The sequence below is a fragment of the Tenrec ecaudatus genome, chromosome 7 (genome assembly GCF_050624435.1).
Source record: "Tenrec ecaudatus isolate mTenEca1 chromosome 7, mTenEca1.hap1, whole genome shotgun sequence".
In the NCBI taxonomy this organism is placed as follows: Eukaryota; Metazoa; Chordata; class Mammalia; order Afrosoricida; family Tenrecidae; genus Tenrec; species Tenrec ecaudatus.
In genome coordinates this window covers 98,435,118-98,459,542 of record NC_134536.1, presented here as the reverse complement: position 1 = coordinate 98,459,542, position 24,425 = coordinate 98,435,118, and the positions used below count along the sequence as shown (strand labels likewise).

At 40.4% G+C, this 24,425-nt stretch overlaps 1 protein-coding gene and 1 long non-coding RNA gene across 7 annotated transcripts in view; one reads left to right on the top strand and one right to left on the bottom strand.

The window, feature by feature from the left end:
* FILIP1 (filamin A interacting protein 1) overlaps positions 1 to 24,425 on the bottom strand; it is a 307,485-nt gene that overhangs the window by 234,867 nt on the left and 48,193 nt on the right. Inside the window, exon 1 of one of the 6 annotated variants that reach the window (XM_075554875.1) lies at positions 10,087 to 10,982. The exons of 3 other annotated variants lie outside the window; for them this stretch is intronic. The gene's annotated coding sequence lies outside the window, so the exon portion shown is untranslated. Of the gene's footprint in view, positions 1 to 9,544; positions 9,564 to 10,086; positions 10,983 to 24,425 lie in introns of those variants that run through there. 2 more of the 6 variants (XM_075554871.1, XM_075554870.1) reach the window with 2 other exon arrangements.
* Positions 10,317 to 14,251, top strand: LOC142453507 (uncharacterized). Its single transcript, XR_012785394.1, has 3 exons — positions 10,317 to 10,653; positions 12,271 to 12,375; positions 13,858 to 14,251. It is a non-coding gene; the product is annotated as an uncharacterized LOC142453507 (long non-coding RNA).

The window sequence follows — 24,425 nt, the reverse complement described above, 5'->3', positions numbered from 1 at the left end:
GCTGGAGTGTGAAGAATCACGACTTAATGATCTCATGGTTCTAAGTGAGTTTGGAATCCTGTTGGGTCTAGGCGGTTCCACTTATGTCATCATTGATAATGTGAGACTCGGAGCCTCCATTCCTGCTCCCCGTCAGAACAGGCAGGGAAGTGCCAAAAGAACCAGCAGATCTAGCAGACAGCCTTAGATAGCGCTTCAAAGAACCTGATAAATTGTTAATACCTTTCATTTAAGTGAACATTAGCTAAAGATCAATGTGGAAATTACCACTTCGTTTTGTTGCCAAGAGAAATTCATACTAATTGAATGAGAAATATATATATATATATCCCCCAGAAGTCAACCAGTGAAGCAATGAAGTTTTGCCCTCAAAAGATCAAACACAACTCCTACTCTCCTTTGACATTATCCACAGCCTTTGATGCAAAGATAGAAGAGGAAAAAGGAAAGTTCTGAGTATAATTATTGGCAAGGGAATCAAGAGAAATCATGTCAGTGAAGCAGAAGCACTGGATGAAATGCAATATATCTCTGACTTTATTTTTTTCTCCCTTGGTTTGGATCCAATGGATCTGTATCATAAAACAAAGAGTCCATGAGCATAGCCTATTTATGTTTAACTTACCGAGTAAATAGTATTACAAGTCCTGAACACTGGCCAGTAATAACTGTGTACCTGTGTGCTGAGGAAGAAAAATATGCTGTGACCAAATACTAAATTTTCCACTTATAGAATCAAATTTCTCAGAGGATATATATGTATTGTGATATAAGTGTTTACTCCATGGAAAACATTCACCTTCCAGTACAATATTTTAAGGATCAACAGAAGACTTAATACACCGGAAGAGTATTTTTGACCAATAGAATAAGAAAATCAAAGCATTATCAGCTCCATTAAATTTTATTAGAGTTGCACTCCTTTTACCATATATATATATATATATATATATATATATATATATATATATGTATGTATTTATATTTGAACTCACTGCCAGTGAGTTGATTCTGACTCATGTATATTTTTGAACTCACTGCCAGTGAGTTGATTCTGACTCATAGCAACCCTAAAGGCCAGAGTAGAACTACCTGTTTGGGTTTCCAAGGCTGTAAATCCTAATAGAAAGGAAACGCCTCTTCTCCCTAGGAGCAGTAGTGACCTTGCACTTAGCAGCGCAATGCTTCACCCACTGCATCACCGGGGCTGGAAACTCAAAAGTCCCAATTATTTACGAATAGTAAGACACTTAATAGCAAGAAGGAAACTTTAAGTTAACAAAAGTAAAAGAATTAAATAAAATATCCAGTAGAATATATGAGGCTACTGCTCTAAATAAAAACCACTGGTTGAAAAGTATCAGATAAACTTGGGGACTTCTTAGTTACTTGAAATTCTAGCTAGCTAGCTATTTATCTATCTATCTGTCTGTCTGTCTGTCTGTCTGTCTGTCTATCTATCTATCTCTCACTGAACCAGTTGCCAGATCACTATTCATTACCTAAACAAAAATGAAGGGAGCTCCAATATGGAACTTTGTCTCCTTCATTGCCCTCTCAAACCAATTTATATACCTACCATTCTTGAAAGAATATTGCTACCAACAGCTAGAAAAAATATTTTGTAAACTATGTCCCTTCACCCCACTTCACAAGCTGAATAGTCATGACCAAATGTTAGAGAAAATTGTGAGTTCTCAACAGGAGCAGATAGCAGACGGAAAATGCCATCGCCTCGCAGAGGCCAGCTCTGGTAGCAGCCACCAGAACTCAAATGTATATATATCCCATACTACTCTCTACCATCGAAGCAACTATTAAATGTAGAAACCAAATACTCCACTGTCCACCGACAACTGGGAAAGAGTTTCTGCATTCCAGTGCCCAAACCCCAGTTCTTCATGAGTTGTCCATCTCTATCGGCCACTGGAGCTTTGGGATCTACTTCCAGGATTCCAGAGAAGAGCTCCAGTCAGCTTTATGACCCAGGATCTTTTTGGTTTTTGCTGCTAGTGAGTTGTTTCAGACTGCAGGGACACCTACAGTCTAACATACTCTGCCCTTCGTTAAAGCATCTCACCTAGGTGGAGGTGCTCCTTGACTACCTGCACTACCTGCACTACAAGAAAGGGATTGAAAGGACGAGCTCTATACAGTCAAATTGCCTGGGTTTGAATTGCAAACCCACCACTGCACAAATTACTCAACATCTCAAAAAAAAAAAAGGGTTTTGCCTAATCTACAAAAGAGAGATTAAGAATAATACCTGCTAGGATTGTTGTGGTTTCATGAAGATTACAGTTTAGGAAACTCCGTTGCGCAGTTCTATCATATGACATCACTAGGAGTTGAAAATACATCCGACTGACAAGAAAGATTATTATGAGAATGAAATCATCCATGTGAAGTCCTTAGTATAGTAGTCGGCACATAGAAATCTCCAATCTACACTAGTTCTTTTTAATCATCACATAACATATAAACGGTTATGTGTACGTGCACAGTATATGCTATATACAGCTATACAATACACAATATCATTATGTAAGAGTTGGGGTTCAAATGACTCAGCCGTTGGTAGGAACACCTGTGAGGCTGAACACCGATCTATGAAATGAGCAGAACGTAGACGGTGGGGATGTTATAGCCAAAGGCGAGGGGCCCCTGAGGAGTGAACTCTGCCAGTGCAGCTGGCTTCCTTAAGGACCAGGACAAACAACAGGTGGGGACCAAAGCCGTTGGTCCGGTGGTCTCCAATCCAGAAGATGATATGGATGAAGGGAGACTGTGAACGTTCAGCTTAGGTGTCAAGCCCTTCCCTGGTTCAAATACCAGGCTGCTCTGCAAGCATGTGTCACTTACTCAACAGTTAATGAAACACAAAGAGCCTTGAATGTCTCCAGGATCGCATTTCAAGACTTATAGAATAATTAGGAAAAATCTGAGCTGGGCAAGCTCTCCCTGGCAGGCCCTGATGAGCAGACCATCTTTGTTTTCCATTAGTGTGTGTTGTCGTCACAGTAACTGCAAGGTTCCAAAGACAGGCCCAAGGTGTCATTTCCTCCTGTACTTAGGCTGCCACACTGAAATAGCATTATGAACTCAGCAATGCCTCTTTCTTTCCTGTTGTGCTGTGGAGCCTCAATCAGAGAAACAGAGCCCAAGCATGAGTTACTGAAGACATAAGCATATTAAAGGGGATATATAAAAATTCATTTATCTCTATTACGGCATTATCTATGACTCATGTGGGGGGGGTGGAGGAAGACCATAGTTTTGCAAAGATCTTTTAGATAAGACAAGTTGCCTGTAACTCGATTATCTTGATGAGGTCAGCAGTCTACTGTTTTCACTCAAGTCATGTTCTGAGTTTAAATCTTAAGCACCTTATTATTTTAAGTGTACAGTTACCAACTCTGATATTCACATATATTTAGTTGCTTTTGTATACCTTTTACTTACAAAGAGTAGCAGCAAGATTTTTTTCTTCAAAGTAACTTGAGATTGCAGCTATGCTTATTGCAAAATCACAAAAGCCTAACTAAATATATCAGGTCCTTCACAGTAAAACAACAATCTTAACATTTGCACCTACGTTTTGGTGAAGGAGGTAAGTGACAGCACTTTAACAAAAAAGCAACACACACACATACACAAATCCCTGAAATGTAAGGGCTCAACTAAAGTTGAAAAAAATCTGCAATAGCATTAAGAACTCTTTTAGTCTGTCTTTCACAGTCCCCAGAAACGCATAAATCATTCAAGATGCTCCACATAGACACCATTTCCCAAAAAAGGAAAGGGAACCAAACCTTTGACTTCTGAGTGCCGCTGTGGCTCAAGCAATGTGCGCCGGGCCAGAGAAGCAGAAGATGCTGGTTGAATGTGTTTCTTTCACTCTCTGCTGAGCTTTTCTCAAGTTCTGCAATCAGCCGGTCAGCAGCTCAATTCAACTTGTCTTATTCTTATGTGCTTCCACACATGCTGCCTGGCCTTTGAAACACCTTCCTCAGCTACCACCGCAGACCGATCTATTCTGCCTGCAGCCTTTCCCCGTCTCTGCAGAGCTGAGGAGGAAGAGTGGCCATTTAAGGAAAAAGAGGAGCATAATCCACTATATTTCCTGAGGAGCCTATATCTCCTGGGCCCTAGATCTTGTGTGTCTTGAGATGTTCTGAAATGTGTTCTGTAAAACCAGAAGAAGCTCTTTCTAACTTTCTCTTTTTTCCTTCCTTTCTAAAACCAAGTTTGCACTCAAAATTAACAGATCTAAAAATCAACCTGCCTTATCTTTCAGAAAGTCAATCTTTCAAGTAGGGGGGGGCATAAAACTGACAAATCTGAATCATAGCTATTCTTAATCAGGTTTATTAGCACCCCTCAAACTTTTTAAGTTAGTTCACTGTCCCTCAGACCCGTTGGAGGGCCAGACTATAGTTAAAAAAAACTATGAACAAATCCCTATGCACACTGCACATATCTTATTTTGAAGTAAAACACAAAATGGGGCAAAAACACCCAGTGGGCCAGATAAATTTCCTCAGTGGGCTGCATGTGTCCAGCAGGCCATAGTTTGAGGACCCCTGAATAAGACACTTCCACTTATAAGGATGAATATATACATACACACAAGGTGTAAGGTGTGTAATATATACGTACATACATGGGCATAAGGGTATGTGTGTGTACACACTAGAGTAAGTCCAAAGGTATTGCTATTAGGTTTCCAGTTCACACGTGTATGAGTTTATTCAAAGCAAAAGATATTTAAACATATCTCTGTGGTCAAAGGATTACTGCAAACAAGGCCTGTCTCCATAATATCTCTCCATAATATGTCTTAGTCTTGCTATGGTGCCTTCAAAAAGAGATCTAGTTGAAATTGGCTTCCTAGGAGATCTACTAACCCAAAGCCCGGAGGTGAGTTCAGAAGGTTATGAAAGTTGCTCTTTGGAACCCCAAAGGAGTGGTTTGATAGACTTTTGGACGCATGCAGGACAATCACAGGGGCTTATTCTGAAGACGGTTTAAGAACATTGAAAACCGCATTGATGAGGAACAGACCTGTGAAGTTGAGCCAAGGAACTTCTTTCCATCAGGATAAAGCCTTTGCCCATTCTACAAGGGAAGTGAGGGCTATGAGAATTTCACTGGGAAACCGGACCCCATCCATCCTACAAGCCTGATCTTGCCCTTTCGACCTGCTTTTTAATCCCCTAAACGCAAGATTTAGAAGGACCATGAGCCGAGTCCGCTGAGAATGCCGACACTACTGTTTCGGTGTGGTGTCAATTACAGCATGGGACTGGGAGAGGTTAGAAAGGCGGAAACACGGCCCTCAGATGTGTGTAGGCCTGGATACGTCAGGAAACAATAGCTTCGTGCTTTGACATTTTTGTCCATTAAAGGTTTCTAGGATTTTTATAGCCATACATTTTGCCTACCTTCAATTGTGTGCATGTGTATATATATTTAAATTAATACAGAGTGTCAACCATCCCAGAATGTGCATATGATGTCCTTATGATACTTCACTCCTATTTCTATTTTCCTTGGGATTTAATTGGCTGGTTATGTTTCCAAACAAAATGAATAGGATTAAGGTCATGAAGAGTAAGAATTCATTTCCATTTATGAAGGTTGAAGCTAGCGTGAGATGACCTATTTTGGTCTTTTCATTTTTATCTGTTACTAGGTTAGTGAAAAACAAAACAAAGCAGCTAAGGAAGGAAATAAAGAATGATAAATCTCATAACGCATCCCTCCCTGGAAGCAGAGATCTCTCTTGCTTTACATTAGCCAGTCATCTGCAAAAGAGACACCCACAGGCTGTACACGAACCTGCTTTATCTCCGAGCGCAAATATAGAAACCATAGCACAATCTATGCTGTGGTGATTTCTTAACCCTGTTAGGAATGGCTCGATAAGACAGGAGACTGCTGAGTGATAAGGGGGGTTAGAAACATAAATTCCACACTGTTACTGGCTGCCGTTCAAACTGTCTGTGCAGTGTACCCAGCAGAAAAGTATGTCCCAAACAGGGTTCCAAATTTAAACAATGTATTTTTTTTGCCTTTCCTCTGATATATGACGTTGAGTTCACAATCAGTACCTAACAATTTCATGTTCACCAAAGATAGCAATAACCAAATAATGACATTTAAGGTGTCATAATAATGCAGTAATTGCTTCAATCTATTGAAGAACGTACCAGGCAACTCCCATAGTGTTCACTCATCTAAACAACGCTGGTAGAAGGGGCCAAGAAAGAGTTTTTGCTTAGGGTGTGTTGAATACACGTTTCTGGTGATGGAATAATCTAGAAAAAGGTACCAAGAATGCTTCCGCAACTTAAAAAACTGTAACCAATAGCACTGAATTGTACATTTATAAATTGTTGAATTGTTGCTTATTTTGTGGTGTTTATTGTTAACACACAACAGAAAAACAAAAGATACAAACCTCCCGATGGGAAGGTAGCACTGTCCTTATTTACCAGATGAGGAAACGAAGGCACAGAAAGTAATTTGTCAAAACCAGATCATCTGGTTTGTTTATGCTACTAGCCGCTCATCCCCCCTCCTCCAAGGAATGCACCCTATTGTTACATCTTCACTGCTATCTATACTTAAAATAATGGGTGTAGTACATTTTTCCTGCCTTTTAGGTCTTATTTTAAAAATAAGACAAAATGTCACCAATCCTTTCTCTTGTAGGCTTTTATGCTGATCTCAACCTAACCTAAGCTTGTTCCTTCACATGCCACCATGTTGCTTTTCTAAAATTTACATGTTTACAGAAATAAAAAGAGTGAGCGAAATGAATGAAATATGCACTGAACAGTCTTTGTGAAATCCTATTTCTTTCTTTCTTTTTTTAAGTCCTATTTCTTAAACTACCTTCTTTAGGAAGAAATGCCCATCTTCCGAAAAAGAAAAACTATGAGGGGCATTCCTTTAGAATGTGTATTTTACAGCAAAGTTTCATGTCTAAAGAACAAATAAAAAGTATAACTACAGGAAAACAACTATTTGCTGAATACATCAAATCCTTCACAGGTTTCATTGGGAAACGCCCACAGTGATTCGTGTAAAACACCAATTTAGAAGAGTGACGTAACCTCCTCAGCCATAGTACAACAGGAAGACAGGCTTTCCTTTTTCTAGCACAGAACCAATTGACTCAGCAACATGAGTTAGGACTTATCGCACAAAGTAAAGTACAGGTGTCATACACGATTAAAATGTCTCTTTTTTTACTATTTAGGAAAGATTAAAGGATCATAACATGATGTTTAAATATTTAATGTTCATGGTCAGACACACAATGTTCTAACCCATGAACCCCCCAAAATGGGCCATGATTTTATCAATAATACCAAAGACACAAATAGAATATGATACCAAAGTTGATAAAAGTATCGAAGTTATAATATTTAGAGATCTAGGTACCTATACAATGGCTTATTTTTTGGCTTGAGATACCCTTGCTTTGTGTTTTATTCTTGTTGCACCACCTCCTTAATCAAATCCATGAATGTAATTAAAATTACTAGTAATTTTTCTATGTTGACCAAACTGGAAAGATTCTCTTTGAGAAATCTGAGAGAAAAGGCTATTAGCTATAATTACCATTGCTTTGCTTGATCTTATATTTGTGCATATCTTCTCACATACTCATCGCCAGGCATTGAAAGCCACAAATGCTAATAAAACATCCACAATGCACATGGGTTGGAAAGCTCCAAAGCCAAGTGGTGCTTACAGCAATGACTTGCTGTCAATGGAGTTCATGAATTTGTTCTGAATGTTACTAGGCAACTCCTGGCCAAAGTGTCTTAAAACTAAATTAAGAAGGAATCACTTTTTATATGTATGGTCTGGGAAATTCTCTCAAATGTAGAGGACGCTGATCTAGATCGTACAGAGGCTCGACAGGAACCGAGGAGGAAAGGTATCCCATTCAGGGAGGATGACATGAGATTGTGAGCATCACAACGTGTGTTGTGAATGTATGTCAGAAATAACCAATAACTTAGTATTATCTGAAGCCAAGAGTCTTTGTTATTGAGTAGTGGGAGTGAAGACTGAAAAAGTTAAGTAGGAACCAGATGATGAAATGTCTTCAAAATACGTAGCCAATGTGTTTGGCATCAACTAAGAGGATCTGAAGATAACTGAAGAATGGAGAGACATGCATGGGACTGCTTTAAGAAAATTCATCTCGTCGTCACATGCAAAGTTTGGATGGCAATGAGTGAGGTTGAGGGAAGCAGCCTTTTCACAAGGCAGACCAAGGGTAAGGGGAATAGGTCTTAAAGTGGTTGGAGACATAGCAATGGAAATAAGAACCCTTGTGAGGAAGAGAAATGGGGGAAGTTTCATCCAAGGCCCAATGGAAGAATAGATTTGTACTGTGCAAAGAGAGCTTGGTTGTTCAGATGATTTAATCTCAGCTGTTCTTGATTCTAAAAGGTAAATTTACTACCATGAGGATAAATAATGATACTCAAAACTTCATGAAGAAAAATGGCTTTCCCTCAAGCCCAGATTCTGTGTTCAGTTACATACACACTCTCCCAGTGACTCAAAAAGAAACTGTATGCCTAGAACAAATGGTAGATCTAGGCTCTACATGTACATTTGCAAGCCAACAATGTGACCCCTTCTAAATTAAAAAAAGAAAAATGTAAACTATTTGGTTCTAATTTTTAAAACAAACAAAAAGAAATCTTTGAAAGCTCTTTCATCTTCACCAAAGCCCCAAGAGTGTCAATCTCTGATACCAGGTTACCAGATGTATTTTGCACTATCGTGTGAATTTATTCATTAGAAATAACAAGATGTCAGAGGCTTCCATCAGTTTATAAACAAACTAAGCAACCAGAGTATAATATATCCTGAAATCTATATGTTATTTCATTTTCCTGACAACACGGTAAATAAGTTTTCCTTGAAATGTCGACATTTGCTGAAAGGCTTTATGCTTTCTTGTTTATCATCAGAAAATTCTTCCAGATCCGGTCTTAGGTAAATCATATGAGCTGACAAATTCGACCTAAACAATTTATTTTAAACTGTGTTTCTTTGTTCGTTAATATTATGGCTAGATTAGCATGTTCATTTAAATACCATGTTCATTTAAAGGAGAAATCTTCATATGCAAATCTAATCCAATTACAGACAATCAGGTGTTGAGTCTAATCACATATGCAGCTCAAAGCAATAATTTTTGTCAGATTCAACAGGAAATTGATCACTCTAATCCAGATAACATCCAATGATAACTCATCTCCTCAGAAGAGATGTTGTAGCATTAGATTAAAAAGGGTTTCTTTCAAATTATAGCAAACACACACTCACACACACAACTTAAGAAATTACTATTTTTTCCCTCACAAATTCACTGTTAGTTCAAAACCAGAATCTGTCAGCAAGGAATTACTCAACTTGTATATATTTAAAATACCAATATAACATTTGTCCGTGGCCTTCTATTCAACGACTGTAAAAGCAGTGATTTCATCCCAGGCTTATTTTGTACCTCGTCAGAAGCATTGAAGGCAACTGTCATGTAATGAGGTCAGAACCAGCACAAGGTGTACCGTGTAATCGGAGCATCCAGCTCAGGGAGACACAGAGCGCAGCAAGTCAAAAGTCCAGCAGGACACACGCCAGAAGGGACTTTCCCCCTCTCCACCACACAAGAGCCTCGCATAAATGCAAGTTCTTGTCCTTCTGCGGAAAACATCCCTCCGACTGTTAGATATTCTCATTGTAACCGAAGTTGTCCAACTGTCTTTGGCTATACTTTTCTACCTGCCTGGAGCGATCAGTTGGCAGACATCTTTTAAAGACTATTAAAACATCATGATAATCTGTGTTTAAAAAAGGAACTGGTAAAATTCTGGAGGGGTGTTTCGGATGCTTTGAAATGTCAATGTCCAATGATCCCCATAATCCCTCCATGTGTGCCATCCAGCATAACAGAAGAATGAAAGGAAGCAGACAGCAGAGTCAGAGAAAGTCTCTTCTTGTGGAAACAGATGTCCTAAGCGTGCTAGTAACTGTGGATGCTGGTCTTACCTGACGGCCGCTCTCTCACCAGGCGTGTGTCCTCTCTGGAGGCAGCGTCCCCTTTGAAGAACCCAGTGGCTTGTCCCACAGCCCAAGACAGACTGGAGTCCTGGAAAACTCTCCAGCCCAAAGGAACACAGAGGAAAGAGCCGTTCCCACTCTCTCTCCTAGGACCAGCCAATAGCTGAAGTCATGCAGGAAATTGAGGAGCGAGGGGGACGCGGCTGCGTCTCCCTGGACTGGGCTCAGCAGAGTCAATGGGTGTCTCCCACCCAAACTTTTGTTTAAAAGTTTTCCCAACTGTTGCTAGGGGGTGGTGGGTGCCGAGATCAGGTGTCTCCTCGTCGGCTCCCCCCACACGCTGTGGGAGCGCGGCCCTGGTGCGGAGCTGGGCTCGCCGGGCTATATTTAACCGGTGTTCTCAGCAGGCCCGCCTGTCAACAGCTGAGCAGTTTGCAGGCGGCTGCGCGCCGCCGGCAGCTGGGGAGCAGAGGGATGCGGCGGGCGGGCGCGCACGCCGGGAAAGACCGCAGGAACCCGCAGACCCTTTTAAGGACTTCTGTGCCTTTCTCGGAGGTAATGATCCTTTGACGCTCTCAACAGCGGCCTGTGATTTGGGACGTGGGCTTTAAACTCTGAAATGACACGGCAGATGTCTTGGGCAGAGCCATTTACCAATGCAATTGTCTTCTCAGTCAGACTTTCTTATTAGATCCATGCTCTCAAATAAAACCGCTTTTAAATGTGCATCCCGGGTTGTTGGGGGCAATTCACAGCTTGAGATGATTTCCAAGCCGTTCCTGACATTGATGAGGTCTTACATTCAAAGAGAGGTTGCTTACAACTAGTCATAGCAGATGTCACCCGCTAGCTACCTGGATGCTAATTAAAACAAGCGGGAACATTGGATTGGTTGGTTTTTAACACCATTAGGGTTGCGAAGGAAAATCAAAACATTTTCACTTGAATCATTCATTCGAAGTCACATGGAGAATACTCTGCAGAAAGGAAGGCTTCAGACCTCTGGTTGCTGAGAGAATTGCTTCATCTTTAACCCTCTCGTTTCCCAAATCAGGAAAAGGCCATTTCCACTCTGAATTCCAACAGGAAGAATATCTTTAGGCACTTCATTTGCTTAACACACTACGAATCTGTCCAGAGTAACACTCATGGGGGGCGGGGGGGGGAATAATAAATTCTTGGGAGTGTCATGTTAATTAACTTCATATATGTAATTAACAGTAAGAGGAAGCTAGAGGAGCCTTTTAGTCAAATCCATATGTAAAAGAGAAGCACACACACACAATTAACTGGCTTACAAACTAGAATAGTGCCAATGCAAAACTCTCACCAACACCATTTAAAAGAAGACTCCCTTCCTGGAATCAATATATGAGCTAAAAGATACCCGCTTTGACACAGTTCCGGGCCTTGGGAGGTGCTGCCCATCTGATATGTGTTGGCCGGCGCTGATGGTTGATGGGGGGTCCCTTTCTCAAACTGACACCAGCCGCAGCTGGTTGGACTGTGTGGGGAGCAGCTTTGGGGGCCCCGAGCCTTCCTCTTTTGTCCTCAAAGCAGACCCTCACTTTACCCCCTTTATCACCTCGCAGGACCAGTTTTTCATGGCACTGTCAGGAGTGTTTTCATCGTGTTGGAGTCTGTAGGTTTGCATGTAAAGGGAAATAGCTTTCTCGACACGAATCCTAAGAAATACTGTATTAAACTGTCAGAAAAAGATACCTCTCTTTTGACATGAAAACTGAAGGCGAGCAAAGCAACCATGTAATGGCAAGGGTTCATGTCTGAGAGTTACTTGCAACAGGTAGCTCATGCACAAGATAAATATGATATTTCTCAGGAAAGGCTGTCACCTGACACAAAGGAGTGTATGTGTGTGTGTCCTTTTTTATACAGAACTGATCTTCGCCTCCAAGGTTAGCTGAACCCCACACCTTGACACATTAAAACAAAATCTCCCCATCCCAGCCGCCATAGAGCACAGTGCCAGCCAGCATCCTTGTGTCCTAGTTCAAGACTACACACAAGTAAAATTGCGTTTGTTCAGACTCACTCTTTTGGGTCTGGGCCAATCTTGATTGAGAAGAAAAAGACTTCTATTAAGCTCTGCTGGAAATTAACAGACTCTTCTAGAACGCTAATGGATCTTTCAGAAATTTAATTTATTCACAGTCTCTAAAAAGTTGATTCTAAATAGAAGATGCAAGTCCGTAACTGAGTGATTGGAGAATTCAGAATCACCAGGAAAACCTTCCTACCCATACTACAAGGGGATGGGTAAGTGGAGATTATACTTTGAAAAATATGTATATGCCACACGCCGCACATCCAGGTTGAAAACTGCTTCACTAAAGAAAGCACTAAGCATTCTCTTACTTCACCCCTACTAAGAATTCACTTAGGATCCCCGGTGGTGTAGTTCTAAGATCAGCAATTCAAACCCACCTACCACACTGAGGAAGGAAAATGAGGCTCTTGGCACCAAAAAAAAGGATTAAAATCTTAGAAACCTGAAGAGGCTGGTCTACCCTGTCCTATAGGGTCACTATAAATTGGAATGGGACTCCATGTCACTGGGTTTGTTTTTTCTTTTTGGATGGACAAATATACAGCCTCAGAAACCCAGAGACGTCCCTCTGCGCTATCCTATAGAAGCGCTATGATAGCAGTGAGAAGAATTCACTTTATGGATGGCTCCAATCCAAAATGAAGTAGATGAGAATGGAGCCAAATATTAAGCTAAAACTATTCTGTGTCTTTATGAATTTAGACAATTCCACTGATTGAATAAAAGAGTTATTTCTTCCAAAACTATCCAAATAGAGTTCTCAGTGGGATTTTATTTGAGTGAAAATCTAGTTTTACAATAAGGTTTCCTTTAGTCTTTGAATTTGATCTCCATTGTTGTTATCATATTATTTTTTAAACAATCTGTTGAAAAGCAAGAACACAAAGAGAATTTCTCATAATTAGACACCATGGCTACCTTCAAATTATGTTACTTAATTACACTCTGCATGTGCTTTTCTGACTCAGTATTTCACAATAATCTCTCTCTCTCTTACACACACACACACACACACAGAGAGAGAGAGAGAGAGAGAGAGAGAGAGTAAAGTGAATTGATTTTGAAAGACTTTTCTTCTCTGGGAATGATTATTCAGATGAAAGCATTTCCTAAGTAATCCACAGAGGAAGGAATGCCATTAAGGACTATTAGAAATTTGTGTTTTGTATACAGTCAACAAGGACCGTATTTTTCAACACATATTGTTAATACATTATGCTCAGCCTCATCCTTTTCCCACAGTCTTAAGCGAGATCATTCCGAGAACCTCTGGTAAACTCACAAATAAAGCTGAATTTCCCAACTTCAAGGATGAGTCACGGTGAAACTTTTTTCAATCAAAATATAGATTAATATTATCAGTGGGAAAGACCAAAAATTAAATGAGGAAGTTGGCATATTAACTGTCTATTTGTTTCAAAAGTAAAAAATTTTCCCCCTGTTCATTGAAAGTCATAGTAATTTTTAAAAGTTATTTAATATACCAGTGAAGGGGGAAAAATAGAGATTTGCTTAACTATTTGATTTTGTTAGCATGTTAAAGGGACGTAACAGATTTCAAATTAATAACACAAACATCTACATAATACATGATCTGTCAGGCAGAGTTGTAAGATCTTGACAGACACTAGCCCACTTATTTTTCATCATTCCCCTTTGAGGTAGGTGCCGTTATTATGCTTGTTTTACAGGCAAGAAAACTGAGGCACCGAGAAGAAAGCAACTTGGCCAAGGTCACATGCTAGTCGGTGCCAGCACTGGAGTGTGAAGTGAAGTGACTGGTTCCAATCAGTGTGTCCTTCGCCACTTGCACGCCTTGCACTCAAACATCACAGGAGCTATTACTGAGAATCAAAGTGACATTTACCCCGGGAGAGCTATAGTGGGAAAAAGTTTGAAATGCCACCATTTCAGAGGCAGATAGAAAAAGAGTGAATAATAATTTCAAGATCAACATGGCAAAATAAAAGCTCATTGGAACTGATGTCCTGCTGAATACCAGAGAATAAAAATTTGGACTGAAAAGAAGATAATTGCCTTGAAAAAAAAAGTTTATTTTTAAGTAAAGGATATGAGCTGTTCTGTATTCTCTCTAAAACAAACAATGCGTGATGCCTTTTGATGAATGAGTTCACTGCTTAATAAAATTCTAAAATTATATTTGAAAGATACTTCTGGTCTGTGCTTTGATATTTAAAAAATGTTTATAAGCTATGTTTTCATAACCCAAACATCCAAAGATGTAACCAACAACAGGAGGGTAGGATAGGAATGGTGTAAATCATTATACATTAGCTAATTCTTTGGCATCAAAATGATATTGTGTTACATTTAATATAATTAGACTTCACGATTTTTAATACTTACATTTCCTATTAATCTAGCTATACTTCTATTTAGAGTTCACAAAACTTAAAAAGAAAGTTAGTACTGGAGGTTTGAAATACCTAGCTATTCATAATGAAATAAATAAATTATACTTTACCAATAAATAAGTACTATACTACATATACAAATATCCATAAAATATTAAATCATTAATTTTCTAAGGAAAAAGAGCTAGACTATGTTTATTTTTAGAAGATTAGAAAAGTTTCAAATAAAAACTAAAAACCAAACTCATTGCTACTGAGGCAACTCTGACCCATAGCAACCCTAAGGACAGAATAGAACTGCCCCTGTGGGTTTCTGAGACCAGAAATCTTTAGGGACAGAAAACCTTTAGGGGCAAAGCCCACATGGAAGAAGCACACAAGCCTGTGCGATCACAAGGTGTTGAAGGGATCAGGTATAAGACATCATCAAAAAAAAAATCTTACCACAGTGAATGAAGGGGGGAGTGCAGAGTGGACACTCAAAGCCCATTTGTCGGCCACTGGAGATCCCCTCACAGAGGGGTCTAGGAGAGGAGATGAGTCAGTCAGGGTGCGATGTAGCACTGACTAAGAATACAGCTTTCCTCCAGTTCCTAAATGCTTCCTCCCTCCCCCCCCACCCCCCACCCCGCCACCCTCTACCATGATCCGAATTCTACCTTGCAAGTCTGGGTAGAGCAGAGGATGTACACTGGTACATATGGGAGCTGGAGGCACAGGGTGGATGATACCTTCAGGACCAGGGGTGTGAGGGGCGATACTGGGAGAGTAGAGGGTGAGTGGGTTGGAAAGAGGGAACTGATTACAAGGATCTACATGTGACCTCCTCCCTGGGGGACAACAGAAAAGTGGGTGAAGGGAAACATCGGACAGGGCAAGATATGACAAAATAATAATTTATAAATTATCAGGGCTCATGAGGGAGGGGGGAGCGGGGAGGGAGGGGGAAAAAGAGGACCTGATGCAAAGGGCTTAAGTGGAGGGCAAATGCTTTGAAAATGATGAGGGCAAAGAATATACAGATGTGCTTTATACAATTGATGTATGTATATGTATGGATTGTGATAAGAGTTATATGAGCCCCTAATAAAATGTTTAAAAAAGAACACCTCCTCAGCTTTCTCCTGTGAAGCCGCTCGTCATTTCAAATTGCTGGCCTTGTTGTGAGCACAGGAGTGTGTGCATAACCACTGTGCCTTCCGAGGCTCGATTCTGAGCACTTGGCTTACAGAAAACTTGGGAGTCCCAAACCCTTTTGGGAGATCCATTTGAGTCTTGAAATAAATTCAGCCTGCATTGAGTTCTTCCTGACGATTTACTAGCAGCATAATAAGCTTTGCCCTCAGGCAGAGTGCATTTGAAAGCAGATTACTAAAACCCAAGTAGACAGTCCTGGGCAGGGCAAAATGACCTCAGGGATGGGCCTGGATGTGCACGTTAGGGAAACAGCAGCTGAAGGCAATGGATCCTAACAAAAGCGGTCAGAGGGCCCCAGAATCAATCCTGTGAACTTCTCAACTCTGGAAAAGGAGGCATATACTGACCACGGTGGGCATATCCCACTTCCATAACCCTGCCTGTGACTGTGATTAATTATCTGCCATCATCCGGATTTTGTGATGTATTTCTTTTGTTTTTCATCTCCTGTAATTAGACATGTTTCTGTGAATCCTTCAGACACCAGTATGATCTCATCCAAACAATTTGTCGTCGCCAGTTTCTTATCTTTGTCTTGATTTTGAGTTAATAAAGGGGTCTCTATAACTTGTATTTTTACTCCTTTAAAGAGTTACAGTCTTACCATCAGACAGAGACCACTGCAATCTCGATTATGCAGAACCAAACATGGTACTTAGCCAATTGACCTCCCTAAAGACACGATCTGAAATTGTCCTGGGAGCAAGTATTTCTTAATTGTTCCAGGACAGAAATGTCTTGCCTGGTTTTTTGAATGTTGATGGGGTCTTCTCCCTCTTCTCCCTCTACTAATTTTGTCTTTACACTAATATGATCTTATACTTACCGCCTTATTGCAATTTGTTTCTCATTGTTTACTGTTGGGTTTCCCAGCAGTGAAGCACAGGATGTACAATGATAATGGCTGATACAAAGTGTTATAGGGGCTTCAGGGGTGGGGGTAGACAACCCGGAGGAGAAGGGGATTTCAGGAGTGGATAATGAGGGCGGGTGTGGGGAGGGAGCAGCAGAACCGATTGTGATTGCACAACTCACATTGAAGGTGATTAAACCATGGAGGCGGGTGAGGGGCAGAGAATGCCCTAAGATAGATGTGGTGGTGATTGTACAATTCCCCTTGCTATGATTGAATGGTTGAACTACTCAATTGTGTGATATGTAAATTATGTGCCAATAAAACTGATGAGAAAAAAAAATTCCAGTCTTGGAAATTCCATGGGGCATTTCTCCCCTGTCCTATAGGGTGGATGTGAGTCGTAATCAACTCCATGACACTGAGTTTGGGGTTTATAACATGTATTTGAATTTGTGGTCTTCCCCTGCTACCACCCCCACCCCACAACACACAAGATGAGAAATTGTGAGAAGATGGTTATTGCATTTTGAAACCAACCAGGCAGGTCCTTGGTGGTGCCTCTGGGAGTGCTAAGCCCCTCCTCCTGAGTAGAAGAGAGTCTGTTTGTACTTCTCCTGACTCCCAGCTCAGATACCCCACAGAGCTGGGAAGGAACCCCTGGGCAGAACCAGAGGGCAGCGCCTAGCCCAGAAGAAGACTCATTGAGTGAGGGTTTTTCCACTGAAAACATGGCTCCAAAAACATGCTACCAAATGGGCAGATTATCACAGTGAATTGTCTGGTGTGTTTGGAAGAGATTGAAAGGTGAAAAATGAGATCTAAAACTATCAAATATCAGTCAAGCCAGGGAAAGAAAAGGAGCAGTCACGGAGAGAAGGAGGAAATGGTGATCCAAAGCTGAAGGTTCTGCTCATCTGAGAGTTTCTTGCAAGTAGTAGTGCGGGCAAGAACATCATATGCTAGGGAACACAGGAAGTTAATGCTCTCAAAAATTCAGTGCTCCACCTAAAAATTCACAAGGCACTCAAAGATCAGAGGATTAAAGGCTCGTGCAAAAGTGCTCATCTCAGGATGATGACATGATGAAAAATGGAAGAAACCAGTTCAACAATGGATATAATTAAAGGACTGAGGGGAAACCAAAGCTAAAAGATGTATGTATGGATGGTGATAAGAGTTGTATGAGCCCCTGATAAAATGATTTTTTAAAATATAATAAAGAGAAGTACAATAAAATGAAAAAAATTAAGAAAAACAAGGAAGAACAAAATATGAATCTAAAAAGAACAGAAAATTGCAACAGAAGGTACAAAAAACTGAAATTAGATAAAAACGACAGAACACAATAGAAGAACTTACTAAGAGTTCCCTGAAAAGGTAAATGTGGTGGAGTGAGTTTCTGAATATGGCTCTTCGACCCAAGTGTTTATAACGCCCACGGAATGATTGCATACGGAGTATGTAACACGAAGAGAGAGGATTGGTTTCTTCTGTTACACACACACACACACACACACACCTAGCAGTAAGGATGAGGCATCTTCAAAGAGCAGAGAAGGGAAAACCTAGAGGACCTTGGAAGAAGACATTTAAAATTTCTGTCTGAGGGGACAGAAGCTACTGAGACTAATAGATGCATCACAAACTGTGACATGGGGGCTCAGAGGGGCGACACCAGAACTATGGGGTACCTTTTCATCTGGTCAAACCCCATTGGACTGTGGGACAGAGTGGCAGCTAGGCTAGCTTCCATGCTCATGGCAACAAAGACCAAGGGACCACATGGCTGAGAAACTAAGAACCGGAGAGAGACTGACTACCATGTGACTCAGAGGTTAACAACCAGGGAGTTAGCTGCTGGCTGAGGATGCCAATGACCGACTATATCTTTCCTGTTTGCTAATGCTGACTTGTGGTAATTAACTTCCATAATAAATCCCCTTAATTGTCTGTATTGTCTGTTGAGTTCTGTGCTGTCATCGCAGCAGGTGATGCAGAGTGGCGTGGGGGAAATGGTTGGTGGCAGAACAGGTTAAGAAGGATGGACCATGGAGGATCCTGCCTCCTGGCAACAGGAAGCAAGAGGAGGTTAGGTATGTCCACTTCCATGCCAAGTATTGCAGTGGGGAACCAGAAAATGAGAGCAGAATAGCTATATCAGTTTAATAATAAAGTAACAAATGAAGATATTTTTTAATCTACATGTTGGGTTTTCCAACCGATTCTGGGCAATGTGACAAGTGGACCAAAGTTAATATTTCCCATTGTGCTGTTTCTATTGACTCACACTGGTCTCCTCCCACTAGTGCCGCAGAAGATAGAGCTTTCCCACAAACACATGGGGAACGTTCAGGAGTACATTTCTGGAAACAGATTATTCTTATTGTACAGTTAGGTACAAATGGACTATTCTGACTGTGGTAGGGGTTTTCCCTTCTTAGGTCATGTTCTTCCTCAAAGTTTTTCTTCTACTTTTTCTTTTCTTTTTTTTTTTTTTTTTTTTTGCCATCTATGTAATAGAAGCAGAGTGGGATAGCAAATTTTCCAGAAGGTAAAAGCAAAACAAACAAACAAAACAAAAAACCACACCCATGTGCCTTTTCAAAGTCAATTAGGCTTCTATAAAGTATCTCTAGTTCTTTCAAAGTCTGTGTTAGGGAGTAATGTACATGATGCTATAGGATTTTATTTTTTTGCTTTTAAATGTCAAACCAATTATTGTCATTTAAGTTATGTTAAGAAATTTACGTTAATAGCAGCTGAAGGGCTATTTTCTGTTGGGAAAATTTACTTATACCTACGGTAAAGTTTATTTTGATAAAGAAATTTTTGCAATGGACATGACAAAATAATAATTTATAAATTATGAGGGGTTCGTGAGAGAGGGAAGAGTGGTGAGGGAGGGGGAAAATGAGGAGCTGATGCCAGGGCTTAAGTGGAGAGCAAATGTTTTGAGAATGATGAGGGCAGTGAATGTACAAATGTGCTTTACACGATTGATGTATGTATGGATTGTGGTAAGAGTTGTATGAGCCCCTAATAAAATGATTTAAAATAAGTAAAATTGAAAGTAAAATTTTAAATTTGCACTAATATTCTACCACAAGATGAAAAACTATTAACATCATTTAAAAATTAATGTATTTAAGATAACATACAGGATTTTGATTGCATAAATCATCTTGGGGGAAATTTAACCATGGGAGAAGGAGGAAACTCTAAATTAATGTGGGGGGGATTGTACAATTTTCCATGATATAATTGAACTATTGGATTATATGTGTAAATTACTTACCAATTAAATGGTTGTAAAAAAATTAAAATGATAAAATAATGAGTAAAATAAATATTAAAAATAAAATACAGAGGAAAAAAATGTATATATCAGGCTTTGTTTTGAATGAAATCCTACCACCTTATCCTTAATGTAAAGTTCTTGTGCTATAATTTTTAAAGCCATACAAAGAAGAGTGCTAAACTGTGGACTTAAAAGTAGGTAAATATCAACAAGATTCACTTACATTTGATCGTAGTTCCAGACAGGAAGAAGGAAAAGTCTGTGGTGATATTGCCAAAGAGTTCTTGAAAGAAAACTTCTCTAATATCATGAAAGAATAGAAGACACATATTCAAAAAGCTAAATGGCCCAAAACAGGATAGACTACAAAAGAAAATCACCAAGACATAAGTGACAATTAGGTTGACTGTGCCAACTAGGCTTCCATCGGAATGGAATGCGCGGAAATGGAATGGGGTCTCAGCTTGATTGGCAGGGTCATTGAATAAATAGCTTCCCAAGACCTGCCCCTTCCCTCTTTCTCCCTGGTGATCTCACCAGCACTCTGCGGCCTGAGCTAGTCGTTTGCCTCAGCCACGAGCTGGGCTACTGTGGGCGGAGCCAACCCTGGATTGTGTCGGCATTGGCGCATTGCAAGAAGTTGAGCTTCCCTGGAGACCTGCTTCCCCACGTTTCTTGAGGATCCATCTGGAGGAGTCTCAGAGACCACTTCACTAAGTTCCCTCACTACTGGCCTCTCCTATGCCTCAATTTCTCACCTTCCTGCTGTTCCTGCCCCACCCTGCGTGTCTTTCATGAGGGTAGACTCACCTGTCTGCTTCCTTGACCTTGGACCAGCAGCCCGTGTGACTTGAAGAGTCTTCAGTATATTAACTCTTCCATGAAAGTGAGTTCATCTGAGCCCTCTGTACTGCTGTGTGGACTAATAAGCTATTTTATTCTTTTTCACTATATATATATTCATAAGTGTCCTGGTTTTGTTTCTCTAGAGAATCCTGTTTAATACAACATATCATACTCAAACTTTTAAAGTCAAAGAAAAAAAAATTCCTGACCGCTCCTAAGAAACAGTAAAAGTAAGCTACAAAGGAGAACAAATGCAAAAATCCGATTTCTCAACAGAAACCTACAGGCAAAAAGACAATGGAATGACATTAAATTTTGAAAGAAAAAATCTTCCAGTGAAGAATATATCCAGCAAAGATTGTACCTCACACACAATGGCAAAGTTAGGACATTTCTTTTCTTTTTTCTTTTTATTTACATTTTAAAAAGAAAAGAAAAGAAACAGTTTATCGGCATCTGATCCACATATCATACAATTAAATAGTCTAACCATATTAAGAACAGTTGTACAATCTTTACCATAATCTATTTTAGAACACTTTCTTTTCCCCCATACTCATTGCTATTCGTGAAATATTTTTTTCAAATTTGGCAAAAATATACACAAGAAAACATTCACCAACTCAACAACTTGTACATGTATAATTCAGTGCCATTGACTCTACTCTTCATGTTATACAGTCATTATTGTTTTTCCTCTCCAAATTCTTCCACCACCATTAAAATGAACTCAATGACCCCTAAGTGAAAGCTCTTCCTCCCCAACCATGGTAAGCCTAGGTCAAGTTTAGTTTCTTTTCTCATCTTTCTTTCTTTTTTTAAAGGTTTCTTGATATAATATTCACACATCATACATGTCCATAGTTAAACCACTTCTTAAAAGAGTTGTCTATACATCATCACAATCCATTCAAATGCTCCCTCACCCTTCCCACATGCACTGATTGCTCCCCAATTTCCCTCCCCTTGCTCTCCTTCCCCACCCACCCCCGTCCCACCCATTCCTCATAAACCCTTGCATCACTTATTATTTCTAGGTAGCCACTCCTTCTGTGCTTCCTAAACTGGGAAACCTAACAGAAACAATTAAAAAAAAACAAAATGGACTCACTCACTGTCTCATTCACTCACTCACTGACTCACTCACTGTCTCACTGACTCACTCACTGTCTCACTCACTCACTCACTCACACACTCTCACTCACTCACTCACACACTCTCACTCACTCACTGTCTCACTCACTGACTCACTCACTCACTGTCTCACTCACTCATTCACTCACTGACTGACTCACTCACTGTCTCACTCACTGACTCAGTCACTAACTCATTCATTCACTCACTCACTCACTCACACACTGACTCACTCACTCACTCACTCACTCACTGTCTCACTCATTCATTCACTGTCTCACGCACTCACACACACACACAAAAATAAAACTGAAACAAGAAAACAATAATAATATAAAAATTAAAATAAAGAGTAAGAAAAGACAATATTTTAAAATTTCATTTTATTGGGGGCTTGTACAACTCTTATCACAATCCATACATGTATCCATGTGTCCAGCACATTAGTACATTTGTTGCCATCATCATTCTCAAAACATTTGCCTTCTACTTGAGCCCTTAGTATCATTCCTCCCCTCCCCCCACTCCATGAACCCTTGAGAATTTATAAATTATTATTATGTTGTCATGTCTTTCACTGTCCGACATCTCTCTTCACCCACTTTTCTGTTGTCCATCCCCCAGGGAGGAGGTTATATGCAGATCCTTGCAATCAGTTCCCCCTAAATACCCCACCTTCCCTCCACTCTCCCGGTATCGCCACTCTCACCACTGGTTCTGAGGGGTTCATCTGTTCTGGATTCCCTGTGTTTCCAGCTCTTATCTGTACCAGTGTACATCCTCCGGTCTAGCCAGATTTGCAAGGTAGAATTGGGATCACGATAGTGGTGGGGAGGAAGCATTCAAGAACTAGAGGAAAGTTGTGTGTTTCTTTTTCTTTTTGTTGTATGTTTCATTGTTGTTACACTGCACCCTGACTGGCTCATCTCCTCCCCATGACCCTTCTGTAAGGGGATGAAAAAGAATTTTTTTCCAGGAAAAAAAAAGACATTATAGATCATTTAATCTTTTTTTTCTCATTTGAAAAAGAATATTTTTTAAAGGCAAAGAAGAAATTTATTCCTTGGAACAATTGAGAAATATTTGAGCATAGAAACAATTCAAGTTGGGTAAAGAGAGAGGTCAACTGACCAACAATGGATCATATTACACCATAATTCGATTCACCACAAATTTACAACAATCTTTGTCTGAGAGTAGAGCTGTTCGAGTCCCTCACCTGTAACTAGAGGATAACGGCCAGAGTCCTAATCCAATCAGACACTTTGCAGATGGGTTTGGGGTTCCCACTGTCCTCCATCGCATTCTACAAATGGGTGTTCACAATTTAAGCTCTGATGCTTTTCCCTTCCTCATATTTGGATTCTGTTATTGGATCACACAGGCTGGTGTGCTTCTTCCATGTGGGCTTAGCTGATACCTAACTTAGATGGCTGCTTGTCTGAATACAAGCCTTTAAGGCGCCAGACACTATTCCAATTGATAGTGACACTATCTGCCTTCTTCAACACACTTGCGGTAGCATCCTTATCTTCAGTGATCTCTTTGTGAAGCTGAGCATCAAGCAGGGCCACGTTATAAGAACTAACTGTTCTTGGATTAGGACTAGAATTACAGGGGAGCCCAGAATCCACCTGCTTGTCCCTGGGTTGCAATTAACTCTGATTTACTTTGGTGGTCATATCATGACAAAAACAATGAACAAAACCAGAACCAACAACAAAGAAAAACATAACACACACAGACACACAGAAGAAACAAAAAAAGATAAACATTGTCAATCATCCCCTTAGGGTAAAAGGCAATTCCACTGATAGCATCAATAACTTTTCCAATGGCATAGAATTTAAGGTACTATTGATATGAGTTTATGTGAGTATAGCCCAAGGACATACATAGATAAATAATATGAAAGAAATTTGTAAAAATTAAACCAACCTTGCAATAAATGCTAAATGCTTCAGATTAAGAACCAGCAACTAGCTAAGTGAAGTTAGCCAGGCACAAAAGGACAAGTATAACATGAGTCCGCTGAGGTAAGTTTATATATATAAAAGAACAGGAAGGTAAGTGCAAAAGGGGCACAGGGAAAAAGCTACTGTATACAAACACTCCAGGGGTAAGGTCCAGGTAGTACTGCAGGTGCCAGACCAAACCCAGGGGTACATATGGTAGCTAACTAAAGCGGGGGTGGAGGGAGGAAAGGGGAAAGAAAAAAAATATGTGTGATATGGGGGAAAACAGGGCACTGACCGACCCAAGGGGAGGGTATGGTTTGTGTCTCCACAGGGAAAGAGGGACCAGGTATAAAGTCAGTGTCAGACGAATGCAGTGTGCTGGCAAGGAGTGGGGAGCCAGTGGAGGGGCCTGAGGTCTTGGCCTCCATACCAGCTACGTGGACAAGTGCCTCTCACCCCAGAAGAATTTACTTGAGAGGAGGGCACTGAAGCTGCAGCTAGGGGTGAGGGGCATGTTTGATCAGAGCAAATGGGAGCAAATGAAGGGGGAGGAAGAGAGAGTGGAGCACATCCTGGCCCATCAGCCCTGGAGGAC